Source organism: Malurus melanocephalus, unplaced genomic scaffold (assembly GCF_030028575.1).
Source record: "Malurus melanocephalus ecotype Western Australia unplaced genomic scaffold, MMel_1.1 scaffold_88, whole genome shotgun sequence".
Taxonomy (NCBI): Eukaryota; Metazoa; Chordata; class Aves; order Passeriformes; family Maluridae; genus Malurus; species Malurus melanocephalus.
Window position 1 is genome coordinate 437,923 of NW_026623320.1, and position 20,998 is coordinate 458,920.

Below are 20,998 nucleotides of genomic sequence, written 5' to 3' on the forward strand. Positions count from 1 at the left end.
TTAAGAATACTATTTTTCTGAACTAAAAAAATGCCATTCCTTGATTCATTCCTCATACAACTGGTTGTCTACACATCTGTTTACTTTTGCTTGTAACTGAGTAYGTTTTCTCCCTTTGTATTTCCTGMAGGTGTTCATAGAATCATGGAAYGGCTTGGGTTGGAAGGGACCTTAAAGATCATCTATTTCCAGCCCTGTTGACATAGCCAGMGSCACCTTTYGCTAGCCCAGGTTGCTCAGAGTCCCATCCAGCCTGSCCTTGAWCTCTTCCAGGGATGGGGGATGTTGACATTCTAAGTCACTAAATGCAAGATGGACCAGCTGATGTTTCTTCAGCCTTTTGGGCCACTGTAAAAAAAAAAGGTAATTATATAGATTTTTAGAGAAATATTTTAAAGGAGACCTGTTGTTATYTACAACCCAGGCATGCAATAGTCTTCAGTCAAATAAAATTTTCATTTTAGCTAGTTGATAGTATTTGCTAGATGCTTAATCACAGGGTGTTACTCATCTCTGACCAGTGATGCTTGCTGGATCTGCCTTGTTTTCTGGGCTCGTTCGCAGCTGTCAACAATGTTAAGCCTCACTTCTAATATTTCTTAAAATAGCAGTAGTTGTTTGGGCACTATTTTTGTTATGTTTCAATTGTCCTTTTAGCATTCATGCTAGAAGGTAACCATCAAACAGTAGTGAAAATAAGCCATATGTTAACTTTATACAAATTCTWAAACAAGAACTGTGGACCAACAACTTGTCATCTCCTGGATGGACTCTTTTTTCAAGGACTRTTTTTTAAAAATAAAAGAAGTAAAATACATTTTGTACAAAACCTGTACAACTCAATTTCACTGAAAATATGTACAAGACATTTTATTTTAAAGCTCTATTCACGTTTTCACTCTTGTCAAGTAGGCATTTTGACCAGGGTAGAAAACTGAGGTTAGAAAACAAGTATGAAGGAGAACACAGCCAGCATCTACCTCGGTTTATTTTATCATTGCACTGCCTAGGTCACTGCCAGGTACCTGAGAGCCGCCCCCATAGACTGCACTGTCCCTGTGGCCTCCCACGACTTCTCCTGCCCTGTCCATGGCCAGGACGACACATCAGCCCACCAGGGTTCTCAGTGGCCCCTTTGGCAATGCCACAATGTCCCCAGCTCCCCGCAGCCCTTCCTCGCTCGGCCATGGCCCTGCTGAGCTGAGCCCACCCCAGGACCATACCCTGTTCCTGTCCCCAGGACCATAACCCATTCCTGTCCCCAGGGAGGAGCCCAAAGCCCAGGGCTGAAGCTGAGCCAGTGACTCCCAGGGCCCTGCTCCAGGCTGGGAGTGGGATGAACTTGGACTGCCRAGCCTTTAGGGAATAAAACATTGTTTCCTCTTAACAATGGCCATTGTGCAGGCATTTCTGCTGCCCTCATTAACTCTGCCCCAGCCCTTGAGGTCAGGGAGAAGCCTTTGTTCAGCCTTCTGAGGGCCTGTTTCTAAAAAGACCTCCAAGTAGTTTTGGCGAGTTATCATGGTGCATTTGCTTGCTGTGCAATGTATTTATCTGCACAACTCTGAGGGGAAAGGCAGCCCCGTGCTGGATGCACAGCTGAGATGAAGGAAGATGGCAACTTATGCCCCATTGCCATCTGACCTGGATGTCAGGGGCTTTGTTTTTCCTCATGTTGCCCAAGGCTACCAGAAAGTGGTGGATGTAGCTGCCCATATCATAGGTCTTAATACCTTTGTGGCACCTTCYTCATCAGATACTCCACTGCACCTCTGTGAGTCTCGATCCCACTGCTCTTTTAAGGAAACTGGAGCAAAAATAAGGACAAGAAAATGACCATTTGAAACGGGTTTTTTGGACTGCCTTTCTGAATTTTAGTTAAGGTAAACCATTGAAACAAATAATTTAAAAGAATCTTTTAAAAGTTAAGCATCTTAACACCACACAGAAAAGTTACCAAGTTGTTCCTAAACATGTCTTGTAAGGTTCTTGTGGCCTAAAATACAAAATTTATTTTTTTTTTTATTTTGGCAAAGATTGCACAGTGGATTTGTCACTTTATCTGTGCATGGATTCTGTGCATATTTCAAGTGACCTGGATGATGTTAGCAAGCATCAGTACACAAAATATTTCCCTTCAGATTATTTGATAGTTATTGCTTAAGACCCTTCCCAATGGCCTTCTCTTTTTTAATTCAGTCCCTCTGCTTCTGTTTTCTGCTAGCTGAAAACAATTTCAGGACTTGCTACAGAGTTAATATTTTCTTTCCAGTTAATGTGTAGATTTACCCAATTCTGCCACTGAACTATGAAAGGGAAAACAGGCTAAGGTTAAAAAAAATGCAGGATTCCTGCTTTCTTTACTGTCTTGTTATAGGTCAGAAAATTGCATTTTTACTAAAAAACCCTCTCAAAGAGGGTTTCAAAATCAAAGAACTCTCAAATCAAAGAGAGCTTCTTCTGAATAATGTCTTCTAAACCTTGCGTTTCAAGAATCTTCCTCAAGTTATGAACAATATTTTCTCTCTGAGAAGAGATGGAGTCATCCCCACCCCACAAGTTTGGTTTACAAAATGGCTGTATTTCCTAGGTAAAGAAAAGAAAATCTTTCAAAAGTCTGAAAAATACTGATCATGTTCCTAGGGTTGTGAACCATTTCAGAAAGTCAGGAGCTCTTATAATTCTGTTTTCTGGCTCTTGTTCTGTTTCCAAAGTGAATCTGTATTCCCCATTAATTTAACAATCCAGAAGTCCCTCTATTCTATGCAGTAAAGTTTCAGAAGCTCTAGAGCATATCCTCAAGAGACAGAAGTCAGCATAAGTACAGGAATGAAATTCAGGCTCTAATGATTTATTTTTGTTGAGGATACGCTGGTGAATAGGATACAAATGGGCAATGCATTCTTTCAAAGACAGGGCAATCCTGTAAGAAAACMAGCTGAAGTTGTTACTTGCCAACAAAGCCCTTTTCTATTGCATTGATAGATGACAAATATTTTAAAGACAACGAAAATACCACATGGGAGTAATAGAACCCGTGTTTTATCCTTGACTTACCATATGTATATTCAAATATTTTTTAAATGATCCTTTGTGCCATGTGCCTGCTTAGTACGCTTGTGCCTCATATAAACATCTCAAAGGGTTTATTTTCAGAAAGCTAATCTTATAGCTTGTGCCCCATCACCAAAGTAAAAAATCAGAAAGATGTTTCAAGGACAACTCTAGATTAAAAATTTTTCTTCAGAAAATTTTGGTCATAGACATAACCATCGAGAAATAAAAGCCTGTTGGCTGTATCTTCTTGTCAGCTTTGTCTGTCTTCTGCCCTGGAGCTTAAGAATTACGAGGTGATGGAAGAAGAATCTGGCAGTCTTCCTCTTTGCCACCAAATCCAAAGGGATTTCCTAGCTCCTTTAGACCTTCAGCCTCAGTGAAGAATAAATCCCATCAGCAGAGTTGCCTGTGTTCAGCATTGCGCTACTACCTTCACACAAGTTCCTGTATTCATAGATTACATGTGAGAAAGGGATTAGCAGGGAAAGAAAGGCTGAATATAGTACTGAGCCTTCCTCTCAGATAAATACATATCTATTTCATAAGCTATCCTTGAGACAGTGAACATAAATGTGAAGACAACATGACAGAGACTCCTACTTATGGGATAAAAAATCTCGTATCAGTTGGTGTAAATTGAATGSGGATTGAAGCAGTTTAATTTATGGCATGTATTTAACTGCTAATCAGTGAGCCACGCATTCAGGACCAATATCAACATCAGACAAATGTAAGCTGTGCCTATGACCATCAGTGCAGTCTGTTGTGTTCTAGGACAGGTAGAGGAGCAGCACCTGTTCCCCAACAGGGAAAACCTCAGGAGTCCCTGAAGTCAGATCTTCTCCACAGTGCTGTGCTTTGCCTTCAGTCCACATGCTGTTCACTGGTGGGTTGCTCCTGGCTGCCTCACATGTTTTTCTCAGAAGCAAGGAAACAGCATCTGAAACTGCTCAGCATGTGGAAACAGAGGAGACAGTGGTGACRGAGTACGGGGGTGGAGTGTGGTGCCCTAAAAATAAGTATCCAGGGGCTATTTAAATGCTAAAAGTTATCAGACTGCCACTTCAGAGTGACATGAATCTCTTCTAGGACAGAGAACCTAGGAATGGTTGTGTCATATCCAATAATTCATAAGGATTTCTTTCCCAAATGTCGCTGAATTCCTCATGGTTACATGACAGCACCAAGCCCAGCTCAACACGTTCAGTGCAGCCTGGAGACTCGGTCAGCAATCCATGAAGCCAATGCTTACACTTAGAATCAGACAATCTTAGAATTGTTCAGGCTGGAGAACACCTTTAACACCAATGAAGCTATGTTAACACTGCCAAGTCCACCACTAAACCATGGTATCACATCTATTAATCTTTTACACACCTCCAGGGATGGTGACTCAACCACTTCCCTGGGAAGCCTATTTCAATGGTTGACAATCCTTTCAGGGAAGRAATTTTTCTGATGAGCTTGAGAAGCAACCTCCTAGTAATGCTAAAATGAAGAGAATGGGTTTATTTTGAAATAACATAAGACGAAGAGTCAAAATAATGTMATACATAATATACAGTAAGTGCCTTTTGGTGTTAGAAACAGCAATAGCATTCATTCCATCTGGGAATCAAATTACTTTGGGGAAGGAGGGGGGATTGGTAATGCATTTTCAGTATTACTGGAAGGATTGTAGCCTCAAGGGCCCTGTTATTCCCTTYCACACTGTAAGGTGAGGGTTTCCCTTTGCTGCTGTCCCCAGCATCTTGGCTTAAGAARGAATTACTCTTGCATGTAACAAACCTGCCTTATCCTGATTTAATATTCTTATTTCATACTAGGACATTTGATTTGAGTGGGCTGAATCTTCAATGATGTACACTGGTTGAGTAACCAGAAAGGTTATTCTACCGCAACTTTGGCAGTTAAAGATATAAGCTGAGTACCTGTAGTTCATTTAAAGATGATTCRAAGAAAAAAGTGCCTCCATGAATGAGTCATCTTAAAATAGTTGTCCACGACATTTAAAGTGAACTATCTCTGGAGGTGGCCATTTTTCTCTAGTGACTGTAAAAGAAGACTGCTGTGACTGGTCCAAACTTAACTATCTAACTTTCATATCGTTAGGACAGATTAGGTGCCATCCACCCTCACTGGCTTTGTGGCCTCTAAGGGTGTCAAGGAATGTCGAAGAGGCAGTGCTGGAGAAATCGGCTTGACACTCCAGATTTACAACATTGTGAAAGGAGAGGCAGTCACTGCCCAGGCTTGTGTCTCAGTCCCAGGCTGCATATGCACCTCATCCACAAGAGAGCATTTATTYTTGCTTTGCTAATTCTGAAGAAAAGTAGCTCTTACTCTACTTTAGCACTGGGGATTACAGCCTTTAAACAGCCCAGAGAGCAGATACTCATAACTTGTGTCATTTTAAAAAGCAGCCTTTCTTAGCTTCCTCTTATCACAAGGTGCAGATTTGCCATTTTACTTTTTCAGTAGAAAGACTGCAAAAGCAGTGGGAACTGACTCCGCACTAAGTCATAGACTAGGGAACTACAACAGTGTGCAGACAACTATGTAGAAAGTTCACAGAAACATTTTTTTTTCTTTTCCCAATTACAATACAGATTGTATGAGGTATTTGCATTCCTAAAGTCTGTTTTGTTTGCAAAAAAAAATCTATTGTAAATAAAAAGGAAGCTGTAACTTTCTCAGTCAGATGTCTAAATCAATGAATAATATTAAAAGAAAAACATCATAGTGTTTTGGCTCAAAAATTTTCTACAGGTTATTATTGCTTTGAAATGACACAAGCACAGAGACCATCGCTGAAGTGACAAGTCTCATTCAGTAAGAATCCCATGCCAAATTACAGAGACTCAGGAGAGACACTGCTGCCATGAAACATTGATCTAAGAGTAAATTCACAGAAACTAGACAAGAAAAGCTTTTCAGATCAAGCCTTTGCAAAGTCACATATGAGATTCCATTCAGCATTTAGCCCAGCTGTGGAGCCACTGTAAGGATATCCCTGTGAGACTGAAGAGGCAGGGTAGACTTGAAGAGAACATTCCCATATTTCAATATCTCCAAATCCCTTTGCAGAGGGTTCTGCTGCTCTGGGAACTCTTCACAGCTGTGCAGAAAGGGGCCAGATCCTCCCTGCAAAATCTGCTCCTTTCAGAGACAGTGCAGAGGGAGCAAACACCGTAAGGGTTCACAAAAGTCAAGTGTCTGTATCCTCCAATGAAAGACAGATACTGAGCTCCAGAGAATAAGTGCAGGGAAAATTAGGAGGAAGTGGTTACTCCATAATGACTTTCTGCAGCTTGGGGATGACATGGTACTTAACAGATCTCTGATTTGTTTACAATTACACCTGCAAGAATACCTTAGAACCTCTGTAATGGCAATCAAAACATGGCTTAGACTTGAAGCAGTTTATATACACATTAGAAAGAAATGCAAAGAAGGTTGTTCCAATAAGGGTATATGTCTTTGTCTCGGTTTTGAGACAATGTTTTCAGAGAAAAATGTTACAGAGAAACGTTTCCTCTGAAATGAAAATAAACTTGATAATTTTTTCCCCCACCAACAAGAAATAGATACTGGGCAAAAAAGTGAAGAGAAAAAAAAAAAAGTAATTTATTTACAAACACAGTGCCCACAGGACACAGATAAAAAGTAACGGTTAGATATTCAAAAGAAAACCCCGCCACGCGGCGCGGACAAGATGGCGCCTCCCGTCCCCGGGAAAAAGAAACAAAAGAAAAACAAACCACGTGGCCTTTCCCGTAACAGTGGCAAAAAGAAAAAAACCAAAAAAAAACCTGTACCCCAGTCCTTTCTTCCCTGTGACGGGTCAGAGGACTCGGTGTGTTTCTGCTGCTAGCCCGGTTCACCTCCCCCAGTCCCGGACGAGATGGAGCCGTGCGGCGTTTCTCCCGGCTGGAGAGGAATCGCAGGAGAGGCAGACGGGGATCTGAGGAGAGCTGCCGAAGCTAACAGCCGAAACTGTAACAATGTAACTGCGCTGCACTCCGAAAGCAGAAGGACTCCCACAGCGAGAAAAAGCTGAGAGAAAGCTGAGCCAGAGCTGAGCCGGAAAAAGCCAGGACTGTGTGGCAGCGCTGGCTTTTAAACTGTCCGCGCTGCCTTTCCCAGCAGCCCCTGCTGCTTCTTCCGGGTTGCATTTAAAGATACAGAACATCTTTTGGGCGTATATGCCAACAGAAAAGGAATACAGAACAAAATTGGCACAAAAATCRACCCAAGACASTCTTTTATAATCAATACTGAAATATTATTAGGGATACCCACAAAAAACTTGAAATCAAAGGTAGCTTTGTGAATGACAATTTGGATGCTAATTTTTACATTTCCATCTCTTGACTGCTAAAAATTGAATGCTAAATGGTAATATTTACAGTTTGCACAACTGTAAYTGTGTTAATGAAGAGTTATGTATGTAAGTTCAGGCTTAGCATGATTGATATTTTGAATAAATTTGTTGCAGTAAATTTTAGCATTCATTAGTTGTTTAGCATTCACTAAATTACAGGTTTTACTTGACAAGTCTATCAAGAAAATAAAACTGAGGTAAGTTATTTCCCTAAACTACAGTTTACAAGCTGATTAAATTAAAATTTGAGTGCTTTGATTCCCATTGATGTTTAATAAATCTAGACTTTTGCTTTTTGCATACTTGTTTATAGAAATACTTTAGAGCTAAATGGTAAGGAAAAACCTAGTCATTGAATTCAGCATCATCCCTCAGAAAAGGTTTTGGAGGCTCAGTGCAATCTATTGAAAAGGCTGCTATATCAAAATAAAAGTAAAATTGAATGAAAATAGCTCTTTCCAKTTCTCCACTGGAGAAACAGCAGAGCAGAGAAGCTTATCAATGCGAACTCATCTGACCACAGCAGTTTTTGTTCTCATCTACAGGTGTAATCTGTAAATGTGAATTTTGTCTCCCCACCTGCTGTWTAACTCCTTAGATGAGTTAGAAAAGTTTCAAGGCCAAAGAGATGCATGTCTTTAAGGCCATTTTGGTGGCAGAGACTGTCCTGGTGACCCCATGACCTCTTTAGATTTATTGCTGCCATTTTCCAGGAGATACTGCAGTCCCTTTTCAGGAGCAAGCAAGGGTGCTGTAGTTCTGTCTGTGTGGTCTCTGTTAGCCACAGTTAYGGGCGGATTTGGGTCAACAGTACCTGTAGGAGTGTGGTCTGGTTTAAAGTCCAACCCAATGAACAAGCCTCTGTTGCATAYGGTTGCTCATGTCTCAATAAGTTTAGGAACTGCCTAGGTACTAAGGGAGCTCARGACATTTGGGATCAGCCCAAAGGAAGATGATTACATGCATCTGCAGAATTTCCTTCCACGAACATCTCTGGTGAGCATGACATGTTGAGATTTACAGCTCTGTGAGGTTGGTGTTTTTCCCAGCCCTGTGCTGTCGGCTGCTCCTCAGATCGTGCTCTGGACRCTACTGCTGTTCAGGAGGCAGGTATACCCAAGCTCCCCTTGTTCTCTTCCCSTTGATATCTGTTGCTCTCACTTGGCTTTTCCCCCAGTCCTGCTTACTAACACATTCCTCAGCCCAGCACCAGCCGGGCAGTTTGCTCCCAGCAGGAAAATTTCCATGGGTGAGCAATGGGAGCGCCTCAGCTGAGGCCAATACTCTGCAGTGACTCCACCATATGCTGAATTACTTCCTGCTCTACTAATTACCCTCCTTCTACCTAATTCCATCCATACACTACTACAGCAATATTATGAACTCCCTCTGAAGCAATTTTTCTGCTTACAATTTCCTTTAATTTCTGAAGTTGGCCTGTTTGCTGTATTTCTGCACAGGGAAGTACAGATCTACCCTTCCCCAAACATTAGGATAATTAGATGTCTCAACCTGATTCTTTGTGAATAAGGTCTACTAGACTAGATCCACATCCTGATGATATCCCARGCATAAAACACAGTAATAGGAATATGCATAAAATTTATCAAAATATGATCTTTCTTGTTGTCTCTTACACAACACCCAGAATAAATGTTTTACAGATTATTCATAAGTGCTCTGTGGACAGAACTCTGTGATCACATGTGGTTAGCTTATTATTTGCATACTGAAGCTTGTATCTGGAACCTCCAGCCTTTAGGCTGTTTGTCAGGGTGAAAAACAGCCTGTGGATGCACAGGTCTTTCCTCCACAACAATGGAGGTAACAACTCCACTTACTGTGGCCACCCCTGCTATCTGGCCAGCTCATTGTTCAGTTGTAGTGTTTYCAGTTTCTAGTTTTCACATTCTGGCCATAGCACGATGTAGATTCCTTCTGCTAAAATTCCTTTACACAATATGACTCATCCAGGCTTTCACTATCTTACATTCTTAGTAATACAAAATTGTTTTCTTCTGCTTTAACAGATCCCTCTCTTTGCATATCCATTCAGACTGCTGCTGTGAAGTGCTGCTCTATGAGTCATTAATTTTGATCATAGTACTCTTGGTTTGGAAACTTTTCCATCTTTTTTTTCTGTTCTGTTCTATCAGACACAGGCCACTTGTGATCTCATTCAAGGATCTTAACATCTTTGACTTTTCATTTCACTTCTGTTCACTATCAGCATTATTTCTTGCAACTCTTTTCAGTATATGGCATCATTTTTTACAAAGTCCTCAAAACCTTTGCAAAGTTATGTCAAGGTTGTCCTTCAGTCCCTCCTCTTTCTCTGTGAAGATAGCAAAGACCTTGGCAACATCTAGCCTGCTGATTTGCTGGAGCCAATACACCCAGTGCCTCTGCAGTGCAGCTCTCTCATTTACCTGTTATGTTTGCTGTTTTATTGCATGTAGTGTGAAAATTTTCTGGGGAAAGGATTAAGGTTTTTGGTTTGTGCTTGTATTTCCCAGTCCTGGTAGACATAGTCCTCTTCCTCTTCCCTGACTGGACTTCCTAACCACTTTGGATTACTGTCATATTCCTAACCACTTCCTAACCACTGTGGATTACCCCCAGACAGTGGTGGGACTCTCCAATYAACATATCGAGATGCTGATAAGCCCAAATGAGAACACAGCCCTGTTGGTGTGGTAATTATCTATTTTAAACACAGCTGTGTGACGAAGCTTGTGGCCAGCTAGGGCTGCCTGGCTTTGGAGTTATCATCAGCCAACCACAGSGAGGCTGGTGTTACAACAGGCAGATGGGCTAATCTCCTGCCCCCTTTTGTTCGGACCCCCATAGCTGATGTAATACCCCCCAAAGGGTTGCAGTATACATCCCTTATCAGGGTTTGTTTTTAAAGTGACCAATTAGAARTGTCTACTKGGAATATTCATGATGTTCATTAGAGTGGTTATAAAAAGCATGTTCAACTTTAATAAAGCGAGTCCTAGCAATCATCTTGGTGGTTGGTGTACTAGTTCTCCCGACGTTTCTCGACATKTTGGTGTATTTTCTTGGAAGGTATAAGCAAYGCTGGGATAAGTGCTTGGCACAGCTGCAATTCAATCTTTTATTACAGTTACACAGTCAAAGCTGCAAAACATCCTTATTTAGAAAACCTGTATGTCTCTCTGACTCACCACTGAGGCACTGTGAGGGTGGAGATGGGAATATTCTGCTGTGAGGGGCATCAATGTTATGACAACAAGGGCTAGAAAATACATCAGTATTTGGTATAAAAGATTATACAAGAAACACAGATGCCAAATCACCTGGCAGGACTGAGAATGTTTTTCAGGGGGGTGACAAGATCTTTAGTGACCACATCCTAATTCATCTTTGTCAGTTGCCATGGCCATCAAATGCTCCTCCCCAGTTCCCCAGCACACACATGCATTGGTACCTACAGAGAATTATACTTATTGAAAAAAAAGTATATATATATATATAACCTTGTCTTCTTTTATTTTTAACTGTTATTCAGATTTCTAATTGATCTTCACCACTTCCCTGTTTCATTAGATTGTTTTCCGAAGTAACATTCCCGACATCAATTCCTTAAAGCAACATTATAGGTTCTGGCAGATTCTTTGCCATGATGATGAAATGCTAAGGCTTTTTTTCTCACAGGTACAGTAGGTTTAGCCTGCCCCAAACTAACTAAGTTTATCTGATCATATGCCCATCCCTTAAATTTAGGAAAATGAAATAACCCAGACACTCAAATTTGTTTAAAGAGCTGGATTAATAGTGGAAACTAGCAAGCTAGCAACTAGCAAGAGATACAGCATTTTGATCTCTCCCAAATGCCCTAGCTGAAGAATGAAGACTTGATGTATCTGAAAATAAATCCCATTACCAGATGTCATCCTGGGGAACTGAACTGAYGCAGCAACAAAATTTAGAAAGAGCTCAATGTGAATTTGTGAGTCCTTCACAGGGAGAAGTCCCACCACACATCCCTGCCTAGAAATACAGTTGGGGCAATAGTCCCTCTAGATTACATAAAGCAATCAAGAATTTAAGGCCCTAATTGAACAAATACTCTCTTCTGCTAAGCATGTGTTCAAGTTATCGACCTCTGTCTTGCTCATGTCATGTCCTAATTAATTAGGTGACAAGAAATGACATACAGYGGTGGTCAAGGAAGCTGAGAATTAGTGACTGTCATAGGAAGTGATTGATAAAACTTTCTAGAGGGGTTAGCTTAATGGGGAACGAAGATTGGATTAAAATTCTATTTACAGCACCAGCTCCAAGCCCACTAATTACTTCAGGTCTAATAGTGACATGCTAGTATAAAACTTGGCTAAATCACAGGAGAAAGAATTAAGCCAACAGAGGTGGATGCAGAGGCTAGTTAGATACTAGAATATAATTTTTTTTCCCAGACACATACAGCTTGAGGTAGACTAGTCTTCAATCCCAAACCTTTACATCAAGATATGGTTTAGAGAATGGCTGCCTTATTTTTTTCCYTTTCCCTTTTTATTTTCCCTGCTTGAGTGAGCATTTGGATTTCTTTTCCATCAGCGGTTGACAAGACGTTGGGCACAAGGGCTGATGCCAGTCCARTCACACCTGTGGTGAGTCCAGGACCCTGCTAAAATGCACACTTTAATGTAAGAATTCATGTTTTCTCCAGCTCATTAATGTAGCCATCCCCCTGAATGGGACAGTACAGGCAGTGTGGATTTGTTTGGTCTGTGACCTGAGCCACAGGAGCCATCGCAGACTGTGCTCTGTCATAGCAAGAGACCAAATCCATCCAGGCTGGGTACAGTTCTGAGCCCAGCTCAGATCAACATGCCTCATTCCCTCTTCCTGCCAGAAAATAAGAAGTCTCTCTGAAGCCCAGAGTGGGGAATGGTGTGATAAAAACACATCACTTTCAACATCAGTTTCCAACAAGCACTTAATCAGACGGGGCTAAGTAGATCACAAAATTAAGCAATATAAAAGCAGCAGATGTTTTGACTCTAAATAGAAGTGTTTGGTAGTCATGAAGTGAATGGCAACTGTCCATTTTTCTTTAATGCAGGGAAAAAAGGTTGTTTGACAGCACTACATCATTTGTTGCCTTTTCAAAATGCTGTCGTGTAAATGCCACTCACATTATGATCATTCACAAGAAATGTCACTTCAGCCAAGCAAGCTTGTGGCTGAGGCTCTGTCATTTTCCATCCAGTTTGCACAATGAATCAGGCACTGTGATAAAGGGGAGCATGAGGCAGAAAAGTGAAGTAAGTGGGGAGAGGGCATGCTGAGAAATCTTGGCAAGAAAATTTTCTCTCAGCTTTAACCAAACTGATAAATGCTAAGAGAATGYCATTTACATTAGAACCATGATCTGATTGCAAATAGTTTGGTGATTCACAAGCTGCTTCTGTCCTTCTGAAACAATATTTGTAGGGCTGTGAAATATTGTATTTTCAATATAGTGGTAAATTTAGGGCACTGTGACTTGGGAAACTGCTTCTGTTTAAAAAAGTCTGCAATTTGAATCAGCCCAAGGACACTCACAAATTAATTTGCCACCACAGTTACATCCCTATTTGATGCCATCATCCCCTTTTGTCTCCTCCAAGACTGTCTAAAGCCCTTCCAATACAATTGGAGCTTCCAGAAACTGCTGCACCATCTTCTGTGAGCCTGAGGTTCTGGTGAATGGAAGAGGGATCTGGACATATCAGCAAGATCACTTCAATCCTGATTTTGCAGAAAATRGCTAGAATAGTGTCATTCTGGCCTTCATGGTGAGACAAAAAGATGAGAAGGATTAGAGGCTGTTTGCAGCTATCCAAAAGCAGTGAGAGCTGAATGAAATAAAATGATTTCTCAAGTCTTTTCCACCTCCCAATAGCTTAACTGGTGTCTCTTTGGGAAACCAGAAAAGACTGTGGGGGCAAGTTCATCTTTCAAGTSTCACCAAGTCAGCAGGTTGGATGATCACTTCAGGCTGCCTTCAGTGTCAAGAATTTACTGCCATGTGAGTTAAGCAGGTTTTCTGAGGTCATGTCAATCACATGCTATCCAGTCAAGCTTACAGAGTTCCTCTGGTTATGTAGGACATTACATTATCCCTGCAATCTGTGCTCTGGTATTTCTATAAATAAACTCTGACTAGTAAATGGACTTTGGGGCAAATAAAGATCCTGCCATCTTAGCAGAAACATAAATTAAGTATGTGACACTAAATCCCATTCCCACCCCTGCCTAGTTACAACCATCACCCTAAATGGATTGATGTCTTCATGCAGGTGGTTCTGTAGGACTGAAGGGGCTRAAGTTATGGTATCAAAATCTAAGATAACAATGGTCCTGTCCCTATTTGAATCATCTCTTGTAGGAATAATCTGGGAGAAGCTTCTGATCCCCAAATGACTGAAAAATAWAAGTTAAGACCTAACTAGAAAAAACCCTACAAGCTGCAGTAAGAAGTTTAGARTGGTGAATCAGATGCTGGCTTTGCCATGAGCATTCTCTGGGGGATCAGTGCACTAGCAGCCTAATACATTTTATTCATGACCTGAGGAGAATTTATCCCAAGTGTGAGCATGATGGTATTTCACTAAATGTAGTCAGCTTCACTGATCAGAAGATGAGAGCCCACTGTGCTTAAGAAATAGCCTATGAGAAGGAAATGTTAATGATGTAGAGRTAATAAGGACCATTTGGATTTTGTAAGGACTACATATTCTATTTATCACTGTGACTTTTCACTTGCTCTGATAGAAGCAAAAAAAAAAAAAATGTTTCACAAGTGGTTTTAATTCCAAAAAGTTTGGGTTTTTATTTCTGCAGTAACTTTTCCTAATTTAAATTTGGAATCTAGCAGTATCTACAAGCTTAATTCAGTGAACTCTCTGGATGGTGATATTGCCAGGGTGGATTCAGCCTGTTTGGAACACWTGTAATACAGTCTGACCTTCAGGATATGTACACTTTTGCACAACATCCGAATCAACTAGTAACTCATCCAAAAATATTTTTCCAAATATAATTATGCAATTTTAACAAACTTCATTCTCTTAACCCAGCCAACACTAAGTATGGGGTTTATTACCATGTGGTACAGTTGAGTTCTATGTGAAATATTTTAAGAGTAGRTAAAATATCTGGTTTTAATTTCCCAGAAGGAAAGAGTGATGGCATCTGCTTTTGCATTGTYTTTAAATTACTCTTAATTTATTTTAAATTATTTTTATCTTCAAAGGTGGTTAGTAAATATATTTTGAAATCTTTCCTGGGTGTAGATCACAAAACTGCTTCATTCATGGGCAAAAAAAGTTATCAGATGTTATATTTAGTTGCACCTCATTTTAACAGCAAAATTAATCAACAGTGACTATAAAGAAATCCTCCACTTATCATCATTTAATCATAATGCTGYGTCTTCATTGGAATTGCAGGTTTAAAGTAACCTTGAGCCGTTTTCAAAACTTTTACAAAAAAAAACCAAACCAAAAGATGTTTACAAAAACTTCTTTCAGCCTTTTTATTTTCTAAAGGGAAACTGACAGTTATAAGCACAGCCTTACATAAAGGCCTTCACCAATTATTTGAATCAGCTTTCCTAAGTGCCAGCATCAGGTGTTTCCAGACCTTGCAGAATGAGATTTGAGTTGTGTTAYAGGAATAATCTGGAGTTCTTCACTCTGTACCATAGAAAGCCTACTCACAGACCTGTTACTAGTCCCAGTTGGAGTGATTCTTGTTTTGGGCATTTGACTATTGTATGCTTTCTKGAAGTAAAACTACATTGAAAATAATACAACAGAACTCAAACAAAAGTCAGAAGACTGATATATGAAATTAATTACTATTTCAAGGGGGCACTGAATTCCATAAATAAACTTTGCAGAACCAATTCACTGCAAAGCATGGGACAGCAAAAGCTCTACCAGGATACCAGTTACTGAACCTGTCCTCCTTCTCCACATGCAGCTCCTTTTACATATCTGTTCAAGCATATGATATAAACAATCATAAATAGCATATCACAGCATTTATTTAACTCTTAAATCYATGGCAATTAAAAATAAACAGTCACAACCAGCCAGAAGGATCTCCTTCTTTCCTACTCCCCGTCAAACTAAAAGGGACGTGTTAAAATCCCTCCACCACACAAGGCAAGTGATTTGGTGTTTGTATTTCCCTTTACAACAAGAAACTGTCTCATGACTGCAGAAAGAGAGAGGWTTTTAAATGATTAGACACAGAGATGTGCATTTTCCCAAGAGTTTTCTGTGTCYTCCATTTATCGCTGCAGATCTTGATTGTACTACAATTTGAGTTGATTGACAAATTTTATGGAGATGCAGAGAAAGACTCAAGATTGTTGCGTCAACATGTTTTTCCATAACAGACATGTAGGGGATGAATATCTGCAAGTAAATTAGTMAGTAAATTCTTGTCTTCTTGTAGGTAACTGAAATGTAGGGACATGATGAAACCTGTGGGCCAAAACTAATGAAAAGTACACCGTACAACCCTACTCTTCCTAAGGGAGGAATGCATGGATGGGGGTCTTCATAACACATGTAGGAAGGGTCTTTTTCTGGTCTGGAGTAGGAGCACATCAATCTCAGTTTTSAGCACAGCAGCTGCTCAGTGTCAGCCTTGGTGTATTTTTCACAGCACCTGCTTCCACAACAGCTCTGTTCCTGCCTGTCAAGTTTAGGATACTGCCTTCTAACTGAGGAAATGTTGGAGTATATTATCAAGAAGTTAAGGAAAATTAGTTTCTAGCTCTTGATAAGAGATAAGCTCTTGATAAGAGATAAGCTCTTGATAAGAGATAAGAAAAAATCCAGAGGAAGAGGAAAATGCCTGGAATCAACTGTGCCAGCTATGTATCACCAATATATAATTGTTGAACTAGATGATCTTGAAGGTCTCTTTCCACCTTGATGATTCTGTGATTCTGTAATAGCACAAGTGGTTCCCTGAAATGAATGAGCAGAGCTGGTCTGACCAGTGAGAATGTAGAGGACTGACATGAGAAAACCACCAGGCTTACCTTGTGACCATAAATATTGAATATTATCTYGTGGCCAGATGACTTGAGAAAAGGCCTTGCAGTTACTCGAGACAATGTGAAAATTGGGTGCATTTGTTGGCCTGGGAAGATAGCACTTATCAGTGTAATAAAGACACAATTGATTCGCAAATTACCCTGCTGCACTTCAGCAGAAGTGAGGCAGAACAAGCTCATATGTGAACTATGAAACAAAGCGACCCTTTCTGTGCTCTGTAAAGACATAAATACCATCCTTGATTTATTTCTGTTTCTCTATTCTCCCCAAATGCTCAAAGACACTTATTTTTTAAAAGTTTTAAATTTCTACTCCTCAGAGAATAAGCAAACCAAAAGAAATCTAGACTTGTGGAGCTTCAGAGATGTTGTGTGCTACTTTCTGTGGAGGTTTAAGGCTTTGAGGTAGAATTAAATGGATATACAATAACCTCACAGTTCTTCAGCTATAGGTCTTCTGTAAGAATTCAGGCAATAACAATTAATCATGTACAAAGAGATATACAAGACTTTCTTTGGAGACAGATATAGAAAATACCTCTGCCTACCTCAGCTCTTTTCCAGCAGTCACACATTTATCATAGTACCAATTTGCAGAAGTTATAAATAAATCCAAGTGTGCAGTGTTTCAGGATGTACTAATCCTCAAAGTTCAACCTCTTCAAAGTGGTAACAGTTTTAATGCGGCCTGAAATARTCACAAAGACTCTATGGCACACAATGGCATTTCAGTTATCTTTTCCTCTTGCACTGTAAGCAGGTTATGCACAAACATCCTGAAAAAATAAACGCTGGGCAGACTGAACACATCCCTAAATCTGAGTGTAAGGTCCTGCACYTGCATTTAGGCAACCGCCCAGATCACTACAGGCTGGGAGATGAATRGATTGAGATCAGCTCAGCAGAGAAGGACATGGTGCCAGTGGATGAAAAGCTGGTCAAGACCCAGCAATGTGAGCTTTCAGCCCAGAAAGCCAACCATATCCTGGGCTGCATCCAAAGAAGCATGGCCAGCAAGTTCAGGAAGGGGATTCTGCCCCTCTGCTCTGCTCTCATGAGACTCCACCTGTAGGGCTGCATCCATCTCTGAGATCCCCAGAATACRAAGGATATGGATCAGTTGAGCAAGCCCAGAGGAGAGCCACAAAGATGATCAGAGGGCTGGAACAGCTTTCTGATGAAGGCACACTGAGAGAGTGGAAGTCATTTGGCCTGGAGAAGAGAAGCTCCAGGAAGATTTTATTGCCACCTTTCCATGCTTTAGGTAGGCTTATAAAAATATGGAGAAAGAATTTTTAGTTGGGCTTGTAGGGATAGGACAAGGAGTGGCAGTTTTAAACAAGAAGAGGGTAGGTTCAGATTAGATATAGTAAAGAAATTTTTTTATAAGGATAAAACATGCACAAGTTACTCAGAGATGCAGGGGAGATGCCCCATCCCTGGAAATATCCAAGCTCAGATTAGTATGGGCTCTGARTAACCTGATCTATTTGAAGATGTCCCTGGTCATTAAGGGGGGAGGGGACAGAGTAGATAACCTGTAAAASTCCCTTCCAATGCAGATTATTTTATGATTTTATGATAAATCCTTGGATATTACTTTGACGCTAAAAGCAGCTGGGAAGAAATAGTGCTATAAAAGTCCTTAAAGTCTTCTGCACATTCAGGCACCATCTTACTTAGGGTGGTTTCAACCTGTCTCATGTTGGATTTGGGAGACACTTCTGGGAAGTACTCATCTGCATGCCTTGTTTTCTGCTCTTAAGTACTTGTAGAGCAAAATTCCTGGGCTTGTTGGACTTCCACCAAGAGGAATATTTTATCACTGATCTTTTGGATAAGGGGGGAATTTGCTGGGTTTGGGGTCAGCAAGTTTTAGTTTTTAGTCAAATGTTAGGATCTCTTTAGGTCTTGGAACAGCAATGGTGGAAACCCCTCTAAATCTCCTCCATCTACAGTCCCATTAGTACTTTGACCTTTTCACTTACATTTATTTTACATTTACAGAGCTTCAGGCATAGACTAAAGTGCAAATCCCTCCCTGTTCCCACACTCTGCCTAGAATTGTTTAAGTTAATTAGTTCTTCAACATACTTGACCATATGTAATTTCCTTAGTTTCCTGCTCCTGAACCTGGCTTTCTTGCTCTCCCTTGATTTTTATTTTGGGTCTTCCTGGCTCCGTGGCTTTTCTACAGCCAGCTTCTAAAAAGCAATGGCAGAAAGTCCCACACTGATATGCTCCTGTGTGACCTGCTCTATGTGATCCTGCCTTGGCAGTGGGGTTGGAGCTGATGATCTCCAGAAGCCCCTTTCGACTGTAACAGTTCTGTGATTCTGTAAAAGTGAAGGGGCTGCTACTGAACCAATGTGTCACCTGTCACGTTCTCACATCCTGTGGCTCCCCATTTGTCAGCGCTCCCAGTCAGCCACGACAGCTATGAATTCAGCAGTAAATGTTTTGTATTTCAAAACTGAATAAATTCTTTACCCTCAATCCTACGTTATGAGCAGCAGCCAAACCTCTCCCAGGAGCTTGGTTGAGCCTTGAAGTTAGATCATGGCATATAAACATTTCTGGTGGTAAAGAGACACCTACGATGATTTCAAACATTCAAGGTACTCCTGCTTTGTGCTAGCTGATTAAACAGTGTGTGTCCTCAGTGGCCACACAGTCGTAGGCAGCACTTTTGGCACATGTCCCGGTGTTGTCTAATTGCTGCCTGTCACATCAACGTGTCAGGTACYGTGCCCCTTGAGAAAGGCTGATTCAGTGGGTTAGAACAAACACAYCAAGGGAAAAGTTTTCAGTTGGTTAAAAAAGGCTTTTTTACTCTGGCTTTAGGCATTTGGGGGGAGGGAGGTGCAGTATCTTGTATTACCTAAGAAAGTCTGGTGTTTTGCCAGAGCTGGAGAACACGATTCYTTTGGTCACAGGTGCTTGAGCGTGAGGACACGGATACAGGAGGAGGGATCAATTTAAAATATTTTCTGAATTTGTTTGTTTAACTATTAGCTCATTCCATAACTCTCTTCCGATGTCCTCGGACTGTCTGTCTTCAATACAAGTTTCCTATAAGGGCATTATAAACCTCCCATTTGGCTGTGGTACCAGGAGTCAGTCTTTGTCCAGCTTTTGTCTAGCTCTGCAGACACTGCCAGAGTGAGCTGGGCTTTGATACCAATTGCTGCACATTTGTACCAGTAACAGGCTTGGGTGGCTCTCACTTGTGGAGACCCTGGAGAAGAAATGGAGGATGTTTCAGAGGTATAATTGCTGGGAATTAGCACCTCACATTCCACTGATGAGAGCAGCTGGCTCCTTATGACTATAACACCACCAGCAAATTGCAACAGGCCTTGAACTGATCTTGTCAGCCACAGTGAGAGACATCAGAAAAAGGTATTTCTATCCAATGTGAGGAATGGAGAGACCAGGTGACTTTTTGGCTTTCACATAAGTCAGTCAGGATGAGGCTAAAGTTTGTCAAGTCTCCACAGAAACTGTGAAAAAAAAAATCAATTTTCAGATTTTCAGCTGTTTCTAAGCCTCACAGGATATCACAGTTGAACCTGGAACATAACTGAGGGAAGAGAGGTTAGGCTCACATTTCCCTGAAGAAAAAAGTACAGGGTGTGAAAGCTTGTTTGAAATAGACTGCAGGGCAAACTGCTRTGCTCAGCATGTGAGTGTCCTGGGAGAGCCCAGAGAAACACACAGGGTCTCTCCTGCACCTCCAGCTGCTTGGGGAGCTTYGTGTCAGCACTGATTATGTGTGACCATCTTCTGCCAGACCTGCCACAGCAACTTCTGTGGCTCTCCATGTGCTCCAGAAACCACACGGATTTACGGAAGGTTTTGTTCAGTCCTGACATGCTGTGAGGAAAACAGGAGTTAGTATAGATCTATGAACACRCTCAGAGGGAGCAATTATGTCTGGCATGTGAATGATAGGATCAATATGAACACGTTCTGTATAGTCTTTGCCTACCTGCTAAGTGCATAGGGGAGATTATTTTTAGCAGTGCAAGTTGTTTGCYAAGGTAGATTTTTGTACCTTTGCTAAAGTTCCTTCAGTCTGGGAAAGGCCAGGGGAGAGACATCTGGTAGAAGAGCATGGATGGAGAGCAAGTCTGCTTCTAAAAGAGAGAAAAAGTTTGGACCAAGCTTGCAAAGCCAAAAGCTAGGTTAATTAAAATATTTCATCCTGTCATTCTGATGTTCATGGAAGCAAACCATAATACTTAATACTGCCCTTCAGGGTCAGACCATGCCTTGCTTCAYTTCACTTCTAGCTGCCTCTCCCAGTCATTGTTAAGTGCAAGCCTCCAGCTCATAGGGACATCAAGCTTATTAATCAGATTTCAGATGAGACCACATTGTATTGTCTGGGTCCCAGGACTGCCAGGTGTTTTATGCTGAGGTCTGAGTCTGATACTTTGGATTGATCATCCATTTCTGGGCATTCG